Source organism: Urocitellus parryii, chromosome 1 (assembly GCF_045843805.1).
Source record: "Urocitellus parryii isolate mUroPar1 chromosome 1, mUroPar1.hap1, whole genome shotgun sequence".
NCBI lineage: Eukaryota > Metazoa > Chordata > Mammalia > Rodentia > Sciuridae > Urocitellus > Urocitellus parryii.
Genome location: NC_135531.1, coordinates 139,086,694 through 139,108,951, shown reverse-complemented (window position 1 = coordinate 139,108,951; position 22,258 = coordinate 139,086,694).

Below are 22,258 nucleotides of genomic sequence, written 5' to 3'. Positions count from 1 at the left end.
TGCATACTTTCCGATTTAAAAAATTAATTACAAAGCTACCGTAATCTACATGGTGTGACACTGACACAAGAATAGGCATACAGATTAATGGAATAAGATTGAAAATTTAGAAATGATCACTTGATTTTGTCCAAGGTGCCAAGGAAATTCAATGAGGGAAATAATAGTCTTGTCAATAGATGATATTTGGACAACTGGATTTACAAATGAAAAAGAGCAAATTTTGATGCCTATATCATACTTCATGCAAAAAAAAAGTAGCTCAAAATGGGTCATAGGCCTAAATTAGAGACCTATAAAGTCTTGAAATAAATTTACAGCTGAATCTTGATAACCTTGAGTTAGGTAATGACTTCTTAGATGTAACACCAAAGCATGAACAAGAAAGGAAAAGTTGACTAATTAGGCACCACCAAAATTAAGTTTTTGTGTTTTAAATTATATCAGCAAGCAAGCAAAAAGACCCACAGAATGGGAGAAAATATTTACAAATTGTATGTCTGATAAGAGGCATATATCCAAAATATATGAAGAGCTCTTACAACTCAACAGCAAAGGCAAATAACCCAATTAAAAATGGCAAATGATTTGGATAGATATTTCTCCAAAGGAGATAAACAAATGAGTAATAAGCACATGAAAAGATGCTTGACATCTTTAGTCATTAGGAAAATGCAAATTGAAACCACAAGGAGATCCCACTTCACACCCACTAGAATGGCTATAATAAAATAGATAATAACAAGTGTTGGCAACAATGTAGAACAATTGGAACCCTCATACAAGGCTGGTGGTAAAGCAAAATGGTGCAGCTGTTTTGGGAAACAGTTTGGCAGTCCTTCAAAATGCATGCGAAAGACAGAGTTACAGCATGAGGCAACCATTCTCCTCCCATGCATCTACCCAAGAGAAATAAAAACGTGCTATAAAAGTGAAGGAAAGGAAGAAAGCATGCAAGGAGGGATGGAAGGAGAATATATATGTTAGGAGCAGCATTTTTCATAACAGATAAAAAGCAGAAAAGGTCCAAATATTCATCAACGGATGCATGGATAAACAAAATAGTGTATTTCTATGCAATGACATTTTATTTAGCCACAAAAAGAAATGAAGTACTAATGCCTGCTACATCAAGAATGGAACCCAAACATTAAACTCAGTGAAAGAAGCCAGTCATAAAAAGAACAGATACAATGTGATTCCATTTATACAAAATGTCCAAAATTGTCAAATCCTAGATTAGTGGTGGTCTAGGACCCAGGGTGAGGGAAGGAGGTTGGGGAGCGATTACTGATTTGTGTGAGATTTCTTTTAGGGGATGATGAAAATGTTCTAAAATTAGGTTATAGAGATGATTGCATGATCCAATAAGCAATGTGAAAGCCATTGACTTGTGCACTTTCTTAAATCTTTCACTAATTTTGTTTTGATGGGAGGAGGAGATTGAACTCAGGGGCACTTAACCACTGAGCCACATCCCCAGCACACCCCCCCCCCTTTTTGAGATAGGTTCTTGCTAAATTGCTTAGGGCCTTGCTAAGGCTGGCTTTAAACTTACAAAATCCCTCCTGCCTCAGTCTCCCAAATTACTGGGATTATAGGTGTGTGCCACTGGGCTTGATTTGTATACTTTCAATGGGTGACTTTTATGGTGTGTAAATTGCATCTCAATAAAGCTATTAAATATAAACCCATAGGACAGATGGCATCATGGTTTAAGGGGAAAGGGCTCTGGTGGTCCAAGGTTTTCAGTATGTCCCAGCTGTATTTTTCTTTGGGACCTTGGGCAATTCGCTGACTGTGCTAAGCCTCACTTTTCTCAACTAAAATTGGGGCCTATCTCATGGAGGATGTTGAGAGGATGAAACAAGAACATCTTGTGTGATGTGCTGGGGACGCATTTGTTGCCAATCAATTTCCTTAATTGGATAGGTCTCCATCTCTAAGTTCAAGGACAGTTCTTTAAATGGAATAAAGTGAGCTTTTAAATCCCCTAGCTTGCCTTTCTGTTTCTCATTTTCTAAAAACTAGCAAAAGTTTTTTTTTCCCCCCCTGGCTAGTCTCACCCTGGGTGGCTAGATGCTGCCCACCCTTGGCATCATGCTTGTCTTTGAGAAAGAGCCTGGTAGGACTGGGGGATCTTTAGGGATCATCTACTCTTCTCCAATACATTTTAGGAATAGAGTCAGTACTTCCCATGAATTTAAAATACTAATAATCAAAACTAACAATTATTGAATCTTTACTAGCTTTACCAAGTACCGGGCTAAGCATCTCATGTGCACCTGCCGTAACTCTTAAAGGCACTTTGAGGCCACAGTGTTAGTAGCAGAGCCCTCAAGAGACCCTCACTTTAATACAAACATTCATGCTCTTCATCAAAGATGGTTATGGCCCAAGGATGGAGCCCACCTACAAGCTCCAAGCAGCCCAGCTCTGACTGTGGATAAGTATGTTACTGCCCACAGTCCATCTACTCACCTGGAAAGTGAAGATACAAAACTGCCAACGTCGTATGCTAAGCTGTCTGTGTCTTATTGTGACGACACAGAAGGGCTTGGTCTTTATTCTCATTATCACTACGTTCACCAGTTCCCTCCTTGGTGAGGCCCAGAGACAGCTTCAGGTAGGGCTCTTCTAGCCGAAAAGGGTCAGGACCCCAGTTCTATCTGCCCTGCCTGCCTTCTGTCACCCCCTTCCCCCAAGCAGTCCTAAGGACACCTCTTTGGGATCCAAGGGCCCCTCAAAACACAATGTGACACCACTGTTCTTAGTCCATTTTCCCTCATTCACTGCCCTGAAAAAGGAGGGCGCTGCCCAAGGTCCAGTCAGTCCAGGGCCCAGGCAGGACTGGACCTCCACCTCCTTTACTCCTGATGTGGTTGTTTCGGCCACAAGAGAGCCCACAGGTCTCTCTGCTGCCTTGGAGGAGCTTGTGTGGCTGCCAGAACTCCCAGGTTGTGCTCCCTCCCCTCCCCCACCTTGGGGTAATCCTTTAATGAATTAAATGGAGTAATTATGGTGGGTTAGGGAAGGCTTTGCTACTTTTTGGTAACCAATTGGCATCTTGCAGAATCTCGTTTACTTTCAGTAGTGTACTTAGAGATAATCCCTTTTACCCTCTAAATCTTCTCCCTACCACTTTCCCCCTTCAATCCATTTCAACAGCCCCCTCCAGACCATAGGAATAAAGGGTGAAAAAGATCCATCTGCCTCCTTCCTCCTCTCAAGGAACTTCCATTTACTACAGCAGGTGACACTAAACAAGCAAAAATAAAGACAGAAAACGAGAAGATAAGCAACACTGAGCAGAAGATGGAAATTCTTTGTTCAGAATGGAGAAAAGTGTTGGGTCCTTGGCTTGGTTCTTTATCCCTTAGGGTCACCTGCTCAGAGTGGCGTTCTCTGATGTCTTTCTCTGGTTTCTGTTGCTATAACAAAATACCTGAGACCAGATCATTTATAAAGAAGCAGAGGCTTCCATAGTTCAAGTTCTGGAGGCTGGAAGTACAAGAGCTTGGTGCTAGCATCTGCTTGGATCTGGTGAGGGCCTCATGCTGCATCACAACATGGCAGACGGCATCTCTTGGTGAGATGGGACAAACATGCCAGAGAGAGCTCATTTTCATAGCAAAGCTACTGCTATGATTGCCCATTAATCCATGAAGAGGCTAATCTATTCATGAGGGCAGAGTCTTCATGACCCAGTTACCATGGTGAACACACCTTAATCCTGTCTATCCTAGCACAGTGCTGAGCACCCAGGGTGGGGATGCTGTTGGATGGGTTAGTGCGTGAGTGAATGAATCAAAGGCTCTCTAGTTTCTTCCAAGTCTAGTGATTTAGGGTTCTAGAGTTCCCATAAGCAGAACAATGACAAGAGGAAGCAGGTATTCAAGTCTTGACCTCCTTTGACATTTTAGCTTGGAGGCCCTCACCGAGTCTTCCCAAATCCATTTTCAGAGGTGGAGAAACCAGGGGTCAGACCATTTCTGTGACCTCCTTCCCCATCCCCAAACTCTAAGGCAGGGAACACTCTGCCATGGCACAGGGAACACCGTGGAAGCAGTGACATAAAGGTGGCATCTGACATAATCTCATTTGAGAATCAAAGCGTGTAAAGGCAGCAATCTTGGAGCTGGAGGGGAGGGAGCAAGGACAGAGGGCATGCACCTTTTTCGGGAAAAAGCTGGATGGTAAATATTTTAGGCTTCACTATCTCCGTTGAGACTCCTCTATCGATGGAGCATGAACAACAAATATGTGCCGGAATGAGCATGACGGTGAGCAAATGTGGGAGGCTGAAATTTTAATTTCCCATCATTTTCATGTATTACAGAATATTGTACTTGTTTCGATTTTTCCAATCATTTTAAAAGGTCAAATCCCTGCTGGACATGGTGGCACACACTTGTAATCCCAGCAGCTCGGGAGGCTGAGGCAGGAGGATCTCAAGTCCAAAGCCAGCCTCAGCAACTTAGCAAGGCACTAAGCAACTCAGTGTAAAAAGGGCTGGGGATGCGGCTCAGTGGGTGAGTGCCTCTGGGTTCCATCCTTGCTACCAAAAAAAGAAGAAAAGAAAAGAAAAAAAAAACAGTCAAATTTTTGTTTCCAGTTTTACACACAAAAAAGGATGCAGCAGGCAGGATTTGGCCCATGGACCATTCCTTGCCTGCCCCTGAGGTAGAAGGGAGAGGATAGTGTTAAGGTGGCCAACCCGGGTGGCTTTTTGGAATAGGGACATAAGAGGTCAAGGAAGGATCTTGAAGGCAAGTAGTGAAGGTCTGAGTCAAGGGATAGCTGTGGGTGACATTATGTGCCACCAACAGAAGCCAGGGACTCTGAATACTTGTGCTCCATCCCAAACCAGCAGCAGCAGAGCCTCGCTCTTCGCCACCAACAAGCCCATTTTACAGATCATTCAACATTTCAAGAGAAGCCCAGATTGTTCTGTGAACATTCACAAATTTTAATTGTTGGAAATGAACTTTAAAAAATTAATTAAAAATTCTAACAATATCTTCAAATAGAAGATGATGAGGGCTGATTACAGTTCAAAGAGTTTAGTCTGTGACTCTTGGCTTTGGATGTTTATGGACATCTTTCAAAGTAAAGTGAGGATGAAAGTCCTCAAGCTAGGGAGTGTGCCTGCACAGGTGGGTGGCAGCTGGGGAGGTGGCATGTGGGGACTGAAATCTGCTGTGTAGACAATGCTTGTATTCTAGGAGGGTCTTTTCCCTTAAATATTTTAGAGAAAATCATTGTTAAAGTAAGCACAACCATATTCAAATGGACTGAAAAATGATATTTTTCTGACTTTAAAAAAATTGTAGCATTAAAAACAGTAAAAACTCACTAATCTTAATACTATAGTGAGGTGAATTTTGGTGTACCTTCATATCCATACCACCCACTTCTGCCTTCCAAGGTAGATACTATTCTGTCCACTGTTATTTAAAACTTTTTGGTTTGCTGTTGAACATTGTGTTCATGGAAATTGTTATAGCAGAGGCTGTTTGGGGTCTAGGTTTGTTTTCTCAAATTCTGTTTAAGATTCATTCATGTTCTATAAAATAGTAGTTTGCTATTTTTCATGATCCAGTGGCATTGCTCAATTTATCTGTACTACTGCTGATGGACATGGAGGTTGTGTTTAGTTCTTGGGTTTTATGAATAACATTCCTTTGCAGGTCTTTTTGTGGACATAAGCACTTGTTTTCCTTGGGAATGTACTCAAGAGTAGACATCCTGGCTGCCTGACTTATGATTATTTCAAAAGATGTTGTACTTTCTGTAAATGGTATTACATATAGTAAAAATGCCCTTCAGATTCTACTCCCAGCACCAGTAAGCCCAAATCTACATTCTTTGCAGTTAGGTGCTCTCAGTAGAAAATTTGAGAACATTGGTTTAGGAGAAAGCATGGAATGAAGAGCCAGAAGACAGAGATCAGCAGGTGGCATCGTTACTAACACTACTTTGCAGAAAAACACACTGGGGCTCTGAGAAGCAAGTTGATCTGCCCAAAGTCACATGACCATTAAGAGGAGCTGGGCTTGGTGGTGCATATCTATAATGCCAGCAACTCGGGAGGATGAGGAAGGAAGATCTTAAGTTTAAAGCCAGCCTTTGCAACTTGGTGAGGCCCTAAGCAACTTAGTGAGGCCCTAAGCAACTTAGTGAAACCCTGTCTCAAAATAAAAAGGGCTGGGGATGTGGCTCAGTGGTTGAGTGCTCCTGGTTCAATTATCCAAAAAAAAAAAAAAAAAAAAGGTGGTGGGATTTAAATTCAGATTCTTCCAACTTCAGAATTGTGTCATTAAATATTCTCTCCTGAAACCTCAAGGAATGAGTGCCCCCATTTTTATCTGCCCTGATTCACTCCCCTCCCTCTGTTCATAGTACCCCAATTGTCCTTGGTGGGGAAGGGGAAATAGGCTGTCATTCCACCTGCTCTCCAAGGGTTGGGTCTGGGATCAGCACTAGGGTGAGGCAAATCAGGTGCCTTAGGCACCTGGGAAGAAAAATATAAGCGAGAACACACTCTCAGGAGTAAACACAAGTTCAGCACCCGCTGTGCCCCAGCCCTGCATGGGAGCCAAGATCAGCTGTTCAGCCACCACCTTGCAGCCATATCTGAATTTCAAGAGAACCAGAGAGTCAGGGCACCTGCCTGGTGGTATCCCTGACTCTTCTCCCATCATGAACCCCGCTATCACTCTCTGGGTCACCTACAGTCCTGCATTAAATTCTTCTTTTGCTTAAGCTTGGAAGGCTGGATTCTGTGGCTTTAGAGAACCAAGTACCATGTGTGCTCTGGAGCATGTTACCCAAAGTCTCATTTTCCCTGTTTTGAAAATGGAGGTTCTGTGTTTGACACCTCCACAAGAAAACACAGTAAGTCCCTGGGTAAGGGACACCTCTAAGCATTGCCTCCTAACCCTGGATTCACACCAGCATCACCAGGGGACTTTTAACCACCTGATGCCCAGGCTTGCATCACACCCCAATTAATTCCGAATCTCTGGGGTTGAGCCCAGGTACCAATACTTTCTAAAGCTTCAAGGTGATTGCAGTGAGCAGCCAGGGCTGAGAACAACTGCTCTAAACTACCCTGGGATTTCTGTGGGTAATTAACAGCTCCAGTTCAGCTTCATAGCCCCCTTCACTCCTTGCCAGGGACATTAGAGTGGCCTCCATCTGGGCAGCAGCCAAATGGGTGGAGCAACAAGAATCACTTATTTCTCTTAGGCCTCCCTCATACCTGGGTTCTGGGAGGATCCCTGCTGCAGCCGATGAAAGCCACAGGCTTAGCTAGAAATCCTCAAGCAATCTGAGCGGCTTGTGTCTGGGAACTGCTGAGGAGTCTGAAATCTTAGGGCTTAGGGCCACGGAGAGGTCATCTGGGCTGTGGTTCTTGCCTCTGGGCAGGAGGCCCTGGAACAGGCAGCAGGAGAGCTGAGTTCAAGTCTAGACCCTGCCAGGCACCCACCAGCCAACATGGACAAGGAACAGTGGCTATTCTCAGTTTGGGCACATCAAAGCTCTCTGATTTAGAGACGGAGGAAGCACCCCAGGGTCTGCTTTGTCAGTGGGCCTCTGAGTGGTTCTGATGTTGGCGGGCTCCAGAAGCTGATTGTTGGAGTGATTCTGAAGAGACGCCAGAGGTGGGCATCCCTGTGGAAGGCTGGCATGCCGGAGCAGCAGTGTGTTCTGGATGGTGAGACAAGAAGGGAGGCAGGTGCTGACCAAACTCCAGAACCTCAGCTTCTCATTTACTTCATGGAGGAGGACATATGGTGGTATAATATAAATTTGAGCTTTTTGTCTTATTCCTTTATCAGCTTCTCTTCATGCACCAAGTCTGCCACTCCTGCATTGTCTTGTTGATGTGTATCTAAAACAGAGAAGTCCTCTAATTTTTTTTTTTTTTCAAATACTGTGACAACTGCATGTGGCTTTATGCAGTCCATCCATCGGCTGTTTCAGGTGATTTTCATAATTCCTGGGCTGGAAGACTGAGCTGGTCTGGAGTCCCCACTTGGAGGTTGGGAATATGTGAGGACCCATTTGTTGGTCAGCAGCTGGGAGCACTTGGTTATGAGCATCCAGGTTTTAGCTTTTGCAAGCAAGCTGCATCTGACTGACAGGACAGCAAGCTACCAGGAATTTGGGGGTTCAAGCTTACGACAACATGCTGAATTCATCTTCCCTGTTTTTCAGCCCCAAACCCACATAATCACAAGCCAAGTAAAAAGCTGAAAGCATTTGACCCTAAATCCAGTGAGCCTAGATAAAGATTATCATGTATCTCTCTGGTTCCCATCCATCTATCCATCCATCCATCATCCATTCATCCATATGTCCATCCATCCAGGTATTGCTGACTTCCTTTCTTTTTTTCTTTGTTCTTTCTAGATATACATGACAATAGGATGTATTTTGACATTAAACATACATAGAATAAGAATAACTTGTTCCAGGTAGGATCCCATTATTATGGTTGTCTCTGATGTGGAGTTACATTAGTTGTGTATTCCTATATAAGGACAGGAAAGGTATGTCTGATTCATTCTACTGTCTTTTCTATTCCCATCCCCCCTTCCTTCACTAACTTAGGCATGTTGATTAGAGAGCCCATCTTCATATGCCAATTTCTATCAGCCATCAATTTAATGTACTCATCTATTTCTATATATCCTTCCATCATGATGGAGTCTTTATAATAAGCTGTCTATACAATTTGGCCAGCATTTATTCAGAGTCTGCCATGTGCCACAAACCTTATCGAAATCCCAGCTTCTGCTCTCTGTCTACTTCATCTTCCCTGCCAACCCAGGAATGCACTGAATGCCTTCTCCTCTGACCATTTGCAGATTCTTAGCCTGTGTGACCACCGTCTCCATCTGCCTCCCTCCTGACCTGCATTATCCTCTGATTGCTTGTGAGCAGACCCCTTGTCTTTAGGGTTAGGCAGCTTTCTGTCACTGTGACAAAACACCTGAGCAAAGCAACTTAAAAGAAGAAAAAAATTGATTTTGTCTCATGGTTTTCAGTGCATGGTCAGTTGGCCTTGCTGCTTTGGGACCTGTGGTGAGGCAGAATATCATGGTGGGGAACTCAGGATGGAGCAAAACTGCTCACTCAGGGTGGCCAGGAAGCAGAGAGAGAGAAAGTGGTCAGAGTCCCAACAGCTCCTTCCAGGGCCCACGCTCAATGATCTAACTTCCTCCCACTGGGCCTCACCTCTAAGAATTCCACAGGCTGGCCTTCGGGGAGGACGTTCAAAATCCAAATCATATCAACCTTCTTTGAGTGCCACGACCTGGCTCCATTCCTGCCCTGTGCTGGACTCCAGGGAGACATTTCTTGACTGGATGACTAGAACCTCCACCAAAGCGTTTCAACTTAAGGAGGACCACTTCTTTCCCAGGGTTTTTCTCTCTGCTCTGTTCCCATAATAAGGCTGCACATACCATAAGTGTTTTGTTCACACTGGAGGGCTTGATTCACATACTTAGGAGTCAGAACGGACATTTCACCTTTTATTCATTCAATAAATCTTGCATGGATGTGTTTGCTAGGTGCTCTTGTTAGCTATTTGATTGGAGAGCCCATCTTATTTTACAGATGGAGAGAGAGAGAGAGAGAGAGAGAGAGAGAGAGAGAGAGAGAGAGAGAGAGAGAGAGAAGCACAGAGAAGGCCAGGGGCTAGTTGGAGATCCCACAGCTTGTGGCAGTCTTGATCATAGTCAAGAGAGTGTTGTACTCTGGACCCAGATAGCTCCTGAGTTCCTCACCAAGCCAGATGAGTTGTGCCTGCAGATCCCGGAGAGGAGGTATTGGGAAACCACAGGCTGCCTCACCAGGTCAAACCAGTCAGACCCCATTAAGAGCCACAGGGAGCTACCTCCTGGGTGGCAGGGAGAGCCTGAGTCAGCCCTTGTCTGCATGGATCACACTGGGTGAACAGAAGCTGGCAAGGGAGGGAGGGAGTGGTCAGAGGGTCTTGGAAAGGAAGTGGGTGTCCCAGCTGGGTCCCAGGGAACCTCATCCTTCATAGTGGATCTGAGCAGTAAAGTCCATGTCCAAGGGCATTCTCATTAGGCTGGACTTTTCCTCACGCATGGTAAATATCCTGCTGACCTGCACATTCCCTAAAATCAGAGATTTATAAGATATCTGAGTTTATCTAGCCTGCGGGTTTTCAAACTTCAGTGAGCCCCAGCATGACCCAAGGAGCTGAAAGCTTGGAGTTGACCTATGTGGACTCCAGTGTCCAACAAGACACATTGTTGAATGAAAAAAACTGTAGAATGGTAAAATAAGATACTAACACTCCCACCCCACACCCAGCAAACCAACCAACCCAGGTCTATGTATTTCCTACGGACATGTTTGTGTATGAGTGCAAATGTCTAGAAAGGTTATTGATGGTGGATACTTTCTCTAAATTCTTTTTCACCCATTTGATCTATTTGGAGGTGTGAGAATTTACATCTCAGCAAAGTTTCGCAGTGCTTCTGTGGAGGTAGTTCATGAATCCAAACCCTGTGATTTGGTTGGAGCATACCAAAAGGATGTGTGCCTTGAGAAATTTGCTGCAGTCTAACCCCCCATTTTACAGAGGAGTAACTTGACTGTCAGGATAGGGAACGTGCCTAAGACCACACAGCAGGGTAGGAACAGGACACGTGACCCCCCGGATGGGTTACTCTAAGTTGGTGAGAAGAGAAGGGCATTTACCAGGAAATCGGAGACAGAGGGTAGGGGGTGGGTGGAGGCCCAGAGCCATGTGAGGGGCTCGGGCTCTGCACACCCCTGAATCAGGCCAATAGGAGCCTCTGGGGAAGGGTGCAGTGACAGAATGGGGTGAGAAGGGAGAAAACGGTAGGAGGCAAATGATCTTCCCTGTTCTCAGACCTCCCCCACCATTGTGTAATTTGCTTCTTGAGGCCACCTATGGATCCCAGCAGGGACAGTGGCTGGGAAATACAGACACAGTTTCCATCCCACAGCCTTGTTGCTGGGTGACCTCAGGCAATTCCCTCTCCTTCCTTAACCTCAGCTTCCTCATCTATCCTGTGCACTGGGTGAGCAGCTCCAAAACCTGAATTGGCACCCTGTTGGAGGCTCATTGAACAATGCAGAATCTTGTTCCCTCTCATTTGGGGAGTGGGGTCTGCAATATGAATTCCTAATGCCTCCCCACCGCCAGATGAGTGCTACAGATCGTGAAAGTTAGAAAACTGGTTCTTTTCTCCCTGAGCAGGACTGAGGATGGATGGCCCCTGGGGAGAGCTTGGGGTGCTCAGCAGTAATCCCTGCTCCCAGGAGCACCTAACCGCTGCTGCCCTGTCCTATGTGGGTTCCCTAGAGTTTCTTCCCTCAGGGAAGGCCTCTTAGCCTGGGCAGAATGTCTGGAATGTGGTTGAGGGAGACAGGGCAGGTAGGGCCGCCAGAGCTGCCCGTGGAATTCAGGTAGCAGAGAACAGACTTCTGCCCCTGAGGGCCTCTGCCCTACTAGCCTTGGAGTGACTGGCAGGATCCAGGCACCCAAGGAAGCAAGGGAGGCTTGGGGCACTGGGCAGGTTGGGAAGTCCCATACACCTTGGTTTCTTCATCCATCAACATGTCATTCTCTTCTCCATGTGGGGCATTTTCACACCTCTGAAGCAATTTTGCACTTATCAATTCTCTGTGCCTATCACATTTCATTAACACTATCCAAGGAGCTATGGAAAATTCATAGATGAATTACACACTAAACAGAAAGCTTCTTTTTTTTTTTTTTTTGGCCTCAGGCATGATGCTCAGCATTTTACTGATTTATCACCTTATTTAGTCCTTATGACAACTCTTGTGAGATAAGGACTGTTATTACCTCCATTTGACAGATGAGGAAACTGCTTCCCAGACAGGGGAACTTGTCCAAGGCCACACAGCTGCAAGGTGGCAGAGTTGGGTGTGAATGCAGGTCTGTCCAACTTCAAGTCCAAACTTCACCCTGGCTCCACGCCCCTGTCAAGCCCAGCTAAGGGAAGGAGAACCACACAGTGATATCCAGTGTTAATCTCTGTGGGACCTGAACAGAGCGTTCTGAGTCACAGGTGGGTGCAGAAACCCATAGCGGTTCCTGGGGAAGGTTGTGGGGGAGAGGCAGACATGGTTCTGAGTAAATACCATTGTGATGAATCTATAGGTGACCAGGGTTCCTCAGTCCACATAGAGACCCAGCACAAGCATCAGGCAAATGAAAGGTACCAGACTACAGCTGGGGAGCAGTAGACTGGTTGATTTGTAGAACTAGAATCCAGAGTAAAAGAAAGCGTAGGACCACTTAATTAACATTATAGAACTTTGCTAGACAGAGATAGCAGAGCACTGAATCCAGTGTAATCCATGGGGTGAGAAGGGAGAAAATGGTAGGAGGCAAATATTGAGCTGCCCTTTCTCAAAATGCAGGTAGCATGCCCATGAATCCAAACCCTGGGATTTGGTTGGAGCATACCAAAAGGGTGGTGGCTAAGAGCATGGGATTTGGAGCTACATAAGCTTAGCTCAAATCCTGGCTCTCCATTTGAGGAGTGTAGCACCCTTAGACAAATCATTTAAACCTCTCTGAATCTCAGTTTCTTCCTCTGCAGGATGAGAAGGATAATAACAGTACCTCATTCGGAGGATCAATTGGAGGATTAAATGAGATGATGCTTAGCCCCCTACTTATTAAATTTTAGTACATATTAGTTGTTACTCCAGTTATCATTGTCGTTATTGCTGAGCAATGGGGAGAAGTGGGAGATGTTGCTGTAATACAGTTCATGGTATGGAAAGGAACATGGGAGGGGTACTGGTGTTGGAGGCCAGGGCCACATCACAATCCTATGCGTGAGGATAGGTGTTGGTAGGGATAATATCAAAGGTCTTTTCAGGTCCTCAGAGTGGCTTGCCACTTCCCAGGCCATTGAACCAGCCAGCCTGGCTCCAGGAACATGCTGCCCTGGAACCCCGCCCACCAGCACCAGCCTGGGGCAGGCGTCTGAGGACTGGATTGGTGGCAGATGAGCTCATGCCCGTGGGCTTGGCCAACAAGGCCGGAGGCTTCTCCTGGCAGGGGCCCGTCAGAAGTGCCGGCTGGGGGTCAGGATGAGCTGGAGGGCCCGGTGGTGCCCAGATGCCCGTGGCCAGCGGGTCTGCTGAGTGTTTGATTACATTCCCGGGCACCCCAGGCAACTCCAGGGCCGACTGTTCCCACTCCTGCTGGGCCCCGTCTGTCAGTCACAAAGCTGGCATCCCAGGCCTGGCCCCCACAGCCCACCTGCCTTCCGCCTTCTGCTTCTTCCTCTTGGCCGCAGCCCTCCTACAGCCAGGTGGTCTCATTCCCCGATGACTTCATCTTCCTTAAAGGCATCGTGTCCCTTGGACAGTTGGGCCTTAGGACCTTTCAAATCCATGGACCCTCAGGGGTCTTTGCACTGTACCTGTCTCCCAACTCCACTCTCATCTTGCTATGTGATCCTCCCTGGGGAGAACCCAGTATGACAGAAGGGACCCCAGCCCTGGAAAGGACCGTTGACCTTTTATGCTTATGGGGCATATTGTCTCAATGGGACCATCCCATTCGCCAACTGTCCCCAGGGAGCAGGATCTTCTCAGGGGACCCGTCTTCAAAAGTGTAGTGTGCTCACATGGCAAATGTGGTGTGGATATGCGGCAGGGGTGTGGACCACGATTCTGGTTTTCCCAGGCTCGTCTCAGTTATTCCAAGTCTTGAATCCTGGGAAACCCTCCGTCCTCAGGGACCTGGAGAGTGGGTCAGCCGACCCTGTCCATGTGCCTGCCTGGGCTGTGCTGCCTCTGACAGTGTGTGGTTTGGATTTGAATGAACCTGTGCTTTAGCCTGCCCCAGAAGGAATCAGAAGGGTCAGTCTGTTAAGTACTCACATAACACCATCTATGCTTCCAGACGTCTTGGGCACCCTGGAATCTGCTGCATAGTGGGTCTGCATCCGTGTCATGGGGTGAGTGGCCATATTGCCCTAGAAAGGGCACCTTGGGAGGAAGGAAGAGCTAGCTGGCCCAGTCCAGGGGGGCAAAGAGCTCACCCACCCATGCAAATGGGAGGTGGAGAATGCCTGTCTTCTAGGTCTTTCTCTAGAAACCTAGGACATCCCTGTAAAGACCATGAGAACTTAGGAATGTGAGAGCTGGCTGTTCAAGATCTGAGTCTCACATCTGCTTCATTGAGACGGGACATGGATATCTGGGGAGAGGACTCAGAGCCAGATAAAATTCTTAGAGCTTACAATGTGCCTGGCCCGTGCTGGAACACAGGTGTCTGGGGCCCATCCCCAGGGACAGTCATTGGTCTGGATGGAGCCTGGGAACTAGGATTTCTAAAAGTGTCCCAGGTGATGCCATAGATATAGATCTGTCCCCCGAGGAGCTTAAAACAGAGTGGGGCAGGAGCTGAAGTGAAGAGAAGCACATGCAAAGCCCAGGGAGGTTGAGCCAGAAGACGGTAGCACAGAAGAGAGATCCAGGCAGTGCAGCCGAATGGTTAGAGGGCTCAGCCAGACTGGGGCTTGACTTAGCTTAGGCTAGAACATTGAGCTTGGGAAAGTAATTCAAAGTTTTCCTGAGTTTCAGTTTCTTCATATGAAAAGTAGAGAATGATGATAGCACCTAATCCATGTGGAGAAATGAGATAATCCCTGCAGAGTAGAGAATCAAATACATGACCTAAGATTAGTTGTTAATGTCATTATTGTTACTACACTTATTCAGTTCAGGGGCATGGTCAGGGGTGCTAACAGTGGAGAGTGGCTGGGAGCTGTATCGAGATGGATAGGTATGATCTCAGCAGGAGGAGAGGGAAGTTTAGATGTCCAGATAGTTATGAGCAGAGGCTCAGGAATGGGAAGTTTACACGCATGCTTGATGGACAATAAAGGGTTCACAACCATAGTGCATGGGAGATGGGAGGCCAGAAGGGCCACCAGAGAGGTCTTGGGGCCAGCAAGGAGAAGGAGAGCAGCAGGGGAGGGTTTGACTGCCGGTGGCATGAGGGGGGGTCTGCATTTCATCCCAATCATCGACTCTCTCCCATGGGCTACAGATAGTGGCTGCACTGGACAGGCTGGAGCCCAGCCTGGGCCTGCATGGGGGGCCCCAAAGGAAACCAGTTGTCTGCCACTCTGCACATGACTAGTCAAAGGACTCATGGGGCCACCTAGCCCCTCTTCTTCTGGTTAATGTATAATCATATCAGACTTGGAGACTGGGGCGCCAATCAGCCAAGTGGATAATTGCCCAGGGGTGCCTTTCCACCAGCGTTGATCACAGTAGCTCCCCTCATCCTGCAAAACCCCAGGTCTTTCATCCAGGGCTCAGGCAGCTTGTGGGAGGGAGACCTTAGACATTCTTACTGGTCGGGGATCCTTCTGGATGTCCTGGGCAACACACCTCAGCAGTCTGCTTGGAGATGGTGGTCATCCTTGGTACTAGTGACAGGTCCGTGAAGACACGGCCCACAGTAGCTGCAGTAGCTCCGTGAGTGAATTTCTTACTTTAAGTTGGAGAAAACCAGGAGCCTTATGACTCCTATATAAGCAAGAGCAGCACCTTCACGCTTCCACTTACTCCTAGGGACCAGTCTCAACTTCTATACAGCCAAGTCCTAACCACAGGCCAAGTTTTGTCACATCCCCTCTGAGTGGCCTCAGCACTGTTATGACTTCATTAACAAATAATAAAACAGAGATTTACCAAATTTCAGTTATCTGCCTGAGGTCACATAAGCTTACAATAACAGTAATAATGAAGATAGGAAGAATTCTTGCTTATTAATCAGGTTCAAGGGCTGCCACTTGGTTGAACATCAGGTAGAGTTGTTGATTGTGAACTGGTTACATGCTCCCTGGAGTCGGAGATGGGCAAGAAGAGACTCACTTATTTGCCAGGGATGCTGCAGAGGGGCTTCAAGACCTGGTGGGGAGAGGGGATATTAGATAGAATGTCACAGAGCTGTTGCTCTGTGGATCTGTCAGACAGGAACTACTTCTGTATCTCATTGTCCTGAGTGCCTAGTCCAGTGCCTGGAAAAGGGTAGCCCCCACCATATGAAAGAACAAACCTAACAAGAGAATATGTCCTGTAACTAAAATGAGTGGAGGTGAGGGGAGAGGAGGGCTAGTTCCTGCTGAGTCTTCTTCCCTTCCCTTAAGGTCTGGTCCCTTAACATGGTGCACCCTGGAATCACTGGGGGAGCCTGAGCAGAGAGGCACCCCATAAAAGATCCAGGCTGAGATGTCTTGTGTCTGAAGGAGTCGTTAGCTCTGTGCAAGCCATCTATCTCATGAGTCTGCACAATCTTACAGCAGGGGTTCCTCTTATCCCCATTTTACAGATGGGAAGCCTAAGGTTGGATAGGGAAAGTCACATAGCCCAAGAGCAATGAGCATTGCCTCCTATGGGGGACCTTCTCAGCCAAGTGCCTTCTATCAACCTTTATCTCATCGAACCTCAAAACCACCCATAAGGTATGAACTATTTTTTTATTAGCCCTATCTTTTCATAAAAGGAAACCGAGACTCAGATTTAGTCACTGACCCATGGTTTCAGAGGAGGTCGGTGGCAGTGCCAGGGTCTGAAATGGAACTTTATCACTCCAGAGCCTGGGGGTGGGGTGGGGATGGTGTGGTCCTCAGTGTCAGATGTGGAGGGTGGAGGAGGAGAGGGAAGAACACTGTTCGGAAAGCCAAGAGGACTCTTCCACGACCTCGTGGTCTCGCGTGTGCCCTTGGGCAACCCTACCTGTCCTTGGCCTCAGTTTATCTCTGTGAAAGGAGCAGGGGGTGGAGAAGGAGCTGGCTTCCCAGATCCCTCCCAGCCATCGTCGTATTCCAAGACTTGTTCCCCACGGTGAGTTCTGGGCCACAAACCAGTTGGCTTCCTCCCTGGGTGTCAGTGAGACAGCGCTGGCGGGAGGGGATGATCCGCCTCAGTTCTCCCTCCTCCTCTGCCTCCTCCTCCTGGGCTGGGACACACCTACTCCAACTTTCTCAGCTGCCTCTCAGGCTGGGGCTGCGCTGGGCGCCTTCCTGCTCGGCAGCGGCTCGGCACCTCCCTCCTCCCTCCCGGCCCTCGTGAGAGGGCTCCAGGCGGCAGCCCGCTCCTCTGGGGCACCCTCCCCCACCTGCAGGGACAGGTAAGTGCTCCTGGAGGCTGGGAGGCTGGGGCAGGGGAAGGGGGCTGCAGAGCTAATCTGTTCTGTGCTGGCCTTGGGGCTCCTGGAAGGTGGGGAAGGAACCAGGAGCTGGCGGGGGCAGACATGTGGCTGCAAGGACAGGGACTCCGGGGCCTGGATCCCCTAGGTACACTGAAAGAAGCCAGTGATGTAGCCGGCCTGGGAGCTGGGGATTGGGACTCAGGAAGGGACAGGACTAGGATTGTGATCTCAAAGAGGAAGGTCATACTCACATGCGTGGGTAGTTGGACTCTTGTCCCTGGAAGAATCAAAGCCCCTGCTTGGGCTTCTGGGGATCTGCCTTCACGGAGAGGTGGAGGAGATTCCCTTCGTGGTATTAAGGACAAGTGCCAGAGGCAGGAATTGAGAGATGTTGGCTTCTTGTGCACACCCAGGTGGCCACAGGGGCCATGCCACAGACCCAGAGGGAGGGCTGGGAAAGTCAGATAACCCGGACAGCCCTGGTGCTCCTGCAGTGATTTACAGAACCTCGGCTTTTCCAGCTGTAAAATGGGAGCACACACTGTCACCAGGGGCCATGAAGACTAGGAAGCACAGAGTTCTGTGCTGACAAGGGGAGATGAGGGAGTCCCTCGGCTCTGCCACCCTGTCTCAGGGTACAGGAACCCCATGTGTATCTTTAGAGGCAGCAGAGCTGAGCAGGGAAGTTCAACCCGCTGCTGGAAGGGGCCAGAGCTGATTGCCTGAGGGTTTCCTGAAGAATCAGAAAAGCTGCCTCTGTCCCCAGCCGTGGTCCAGAGCTGATGCCTGGGTTCAAGGTGGAGGAGAGGTGGAGAAACACCGAGGATGTGCGCCTCATTGTGCAAGTGGGGAGCCGAGGTTGGGTGGTTCCCATGCCCTCTGTGTAGGACACTTCTAGTGGTGATTATAGCCTGTGCTCATTGAACACTTCCTGGGTTCTGGTGTCTGGGTTGAGTACGCATGGTCTTTATGAATTTTTGAGTTTTTGTAGGTAGGCCGTGTGGCCATGTGAAAAGAGAATTCATCAGTTATTCCTCTGTGACTCACAGCTGTGTGGCCTGAGGATAGTTCCATTACCTCTCTGGGCTTGTTTCTCTACCTATAAAATAAAGGCATTGGATGATTATTAAGATTCATTCTCAATTAGTTCACCCTGTTGAGCAGACAGAGCAGGAATTATCGCCTTCATTTTGCAGGCAAGGAGCCTAAGAGGCTCAGGGTCCCGTTTCCCAGAAAGAGGCTGGCTTAGATCACTGCCAGGGCTCTGCACCTGTCAGACTGTTTGTAGGAAGAGCAGAATGCACTATGCTGCTAGTCTGATAGAGTAGAACAGTGGGTCCCCCTCTGCCATGAGTTCCCGTGCCTCAGTGTTCTCCCCTGTACAGTGTGGGAGGAACTGGAATGAGTCAGGGTCGCTGGAACTCCCCCAAATCCATGACTCTTAGTGGTCTAATCCTCAAGGGCTGGGGGAGCCAGGTATAGATGGGCAATGGCATCTGTATCTGAGTGTTTTATGGGCAGGGGCTGCCAGGCCCCCTCTCCCCTGTTCTTGTGGGTTAGGCCTCTGAGATCCACTCCCCGTGCCCTCCTCCTTGGGTGGGACTGAACTCCCCTGGTCCTGGAAGTTCTCCTTCTAGTGACTCCTTGATAGGCTGCCACTGGCTCTGTCCCTGACCAGGTAGGGCAGACATGAGGGGCCATGGGGCAGGTGCTAAGCCTTGGAGGAGAGCCCCAGTGTGCTTGGGGAGAGAGTTGTCCCTGTGAGCACCTTCCTGCACTCCTTGGCTGGGCCCCTACTTTTGGGTTTCTTGCTGGAGTGGGTGGGCCTCCCTCTGAGAGCCTCTCATGGTTCCTGAGCGCCCAGCACAAGTTAGCTCAGAGCCTCAGGCCCAGGGTCTCTGTGACTCTAACAGTACTGATGCTTGCACTTATAAAGGAGTTTTATGAAGAGTTTTATGGGGAAAGGTGTGGATCCAAATCCTGGATATTGCTAGCTGTGTGCCTGGACCTTCACGTCCCTAAACACCTCCATCTTCTCATTGGAAATGATGAGGGATCTGAGTTCTTTCCTCCGAGAATTGACATGAGAATTAAATGAGCTGACACATCTCAGGTCATGCATGCGATACGCCGGGCCTTCTTTATTATGTTCACAGTCATCAATTAATGACTCTTCTCGCTTCCTCCTAGGGTGGGTATCATCTTATAGCACTTTGAAGTGTTTCCTCCGTAGACTGAGCACAATTTTGGTCTGAAGTTTCCTCTCTGACTAGGGTAGAAGCCGTGGGTCTGTCTGGCTCTGGGGTCATGTCCTGCGTGTGGAAGGAGGGCACTCTGTGTCTGTTGAGTGACCCAACGTACCTCCAGTTCTAATTCAGAGGAGAGCCGCGGCTTCGTAGGACTGCGTGTTGCCCAGTCACAGGTGGCTGGGGAAGGGGGTCCCTGGAGATATGGAGCCAGTCAGATGGCAGCGCTGAGACTGGTGACTGGACTGAGGTCCCATGGCGAGTGGGGAAGGCAGGACCTGGCTCAGGTCTTTTGACTTCCCCCTGCCTCACTTTGCCTAGGTCTTTCCCAAAGTTTCTGTTTATTATATGGGGGATGGGTAAATTCTGGAAGCCAGCAAATTGTCCCCACGTCCCCTGGAGGCCTTTTGGGATCAGCAATGAGATGATGGCTAGACTGTAAGTCAGGGGACACAAATTTATCAATCTCCTTCTCTAGCACTTACTAGCATGTGTTTATGTGCACAACATACACACACACACACACACACACACACACACACAAACACACCCCTACCTCCATTGCTCTTGCCTACGAATCAGCAGATACCTGTAACCGTGTAACTGGAAGGATCCTCAGGAGTTCCCCGAATTGAGAAATTATTGGTCCCTAGATTTTGAATTACTTGCCTCAGTTCATGCCGCTGGTTTGGGATATCGATGTCCTGAGTTGGTGCACGCACCACAGCGAGCCACTCTTGAGATTGGGATTTAAATGATGAAAAGAGGATTCTCGTTTGCTGAGTCCCTCTCTGCTCATGTCACCAGGCTGAACTCTCTCCCCTGTACCTCCTCTTCTCCTCTGCACAGCTGTCCTCACAATCCTCTACTGCTTCTTTATGTAGTTGCAAATGTTTTCAGTGTGGATGGAGCTGGATAGAGACTCAGAAAGGTCAAGCCACTTCCTCGAAGTCACACAGCCTCTGTTCTCTTCAGACACTTAGTTCAAAAGACACTTAAGGAGCCTGTGTGATGTGTCAGGATCCCAAAGGCTCACAGTTGGTGGAGTCAGGTCCATTTATAGACGGAGGTAGGTGGTAAAACCCAGGCAAATGGGCTGCCTTGGGAGCCCAGAGGAGCAATAGGACATTGGATACAGACTTAAGGAAGGCTTCATGGAGGGGCTAGTACTGAATGTCAGTTTTGAAGGCTTAATGAGAGTGAAATAAAAGAAAAAAAAAAGAGGAAAAGACATTTGAAGGGAGAAAATAGCATATGCAAGGATACAATAGTCAAAGTAGGAGGAAACAGATAACGTGCAGGAACCTGTTAAGTTGGGTGGGGAACATCTGAGGTCTGAGAGGCAGGATGGGGCCAGATCATTAAAGGCCTTGTGTGTCAGGTCAAGGAGCATGGCTTTAAAATTGTGTTTACGTATATACATATACTTGTTAATGGGAGATTATAGACAGACACAAAAGTAAGGAAAATAGTATGAGACCCTCATCACCTGGCTTCTACAGTTCTGTTTCTTCTAAATTTCCAGCATTTTCCCTACCAGATTATTCTGAAGCAAAACCAGATAGAGGATTGCATCTGAAAATAGTTCCGTGTGTCTGCAAAGACTCCACACCCACCGGGCATGACTTTGACTTGATAAGCATTGAGGTACACTGAGGGAGTTTAAGTCCAAGAGTCCCTTGGCAAGGTGTCTCGGTGGGGTGGAGCATGAATTAAAGGAGGGGGTCTGATTGGAAGTTTAAGGTATCTCGTTGTCTCCTCATTGGCTGATCACAGCACCTGATATTTCATTATTACTCATTGATTAACAAATTATCTTCTAAAACCCATCTCTTTGTGTAATGGGTGTTACTTTTAGCATTTTCCAGTTTAGAATCTGCAATAGAGAGAGAAATCCCTCCCCTGGCTCTTCTTTTTCCACTCTGGAGAGTACAGCGGCCCCTCCCAGGCCACCGAGGTATCAGGAGAACAGCAGTGACTGTCCCCTGGTGGGGGCAGGGAGCCCTCATGGAGAAGTCTCGGTTCCCTTTCAGCTCCGGTGCCCACAGCAGTTGGCCTGGCTTATGCATGCAGCCAGGGGGTGACACGAGCATGCATGTGTGTGTTGGCCCGTGTGTGCTCACGTGTCCTGTTGGAACCGCTTACCTGTCCCTGTAGCCTGCCTTCCCTGTGGGTTCTCCAAACAAATGCAGGGCTCACGGCACAAAGTGTCTCATTCTGGACACTTGGAAGCTTAGCGTGGAAGCAGCAGAGCTTGGGGTCCGTGTGGCACTGTGGTGGGACAGGTGAGCTCTGGAGCCACAGGGCTCAGGTTCCCCTCCTGGCCTGACTTCTATCTCTGTGACCTTGGGATGGGATTCACCTCTGTGAAGGGCACATAAACCACCCGGCATAGTCAGTTCCTATGAACAGTCACTAAACCTAGCTACTATCAAACATCTGGAACCCCTGGAAGATTAGGGAGTTGACTCAGAGAATCATGGCATCTTGCAAATTGGAATCCTAGAATCCCAAACTCTTAGAAGAATCTTATTGGATCCCTGGAGTATTCTAAATCCCACCACTGAAAAGATGCTTCTTTTTTAAATTAATTTTTAAAAATTTACATATGATAGCGGAATGCATTACAATTCTTATTACACAGATAGAGCACAATTTTTCATAGCTCTGGCTGGAAAAGATGCTTCTTATGGTGTCTGATGAATGGTCAGCATGACTTTTTAAAATTCTCTCTTCAAAACACTCAAAACCAAAGGACATAAATTTTAAGTTATTGCTGATG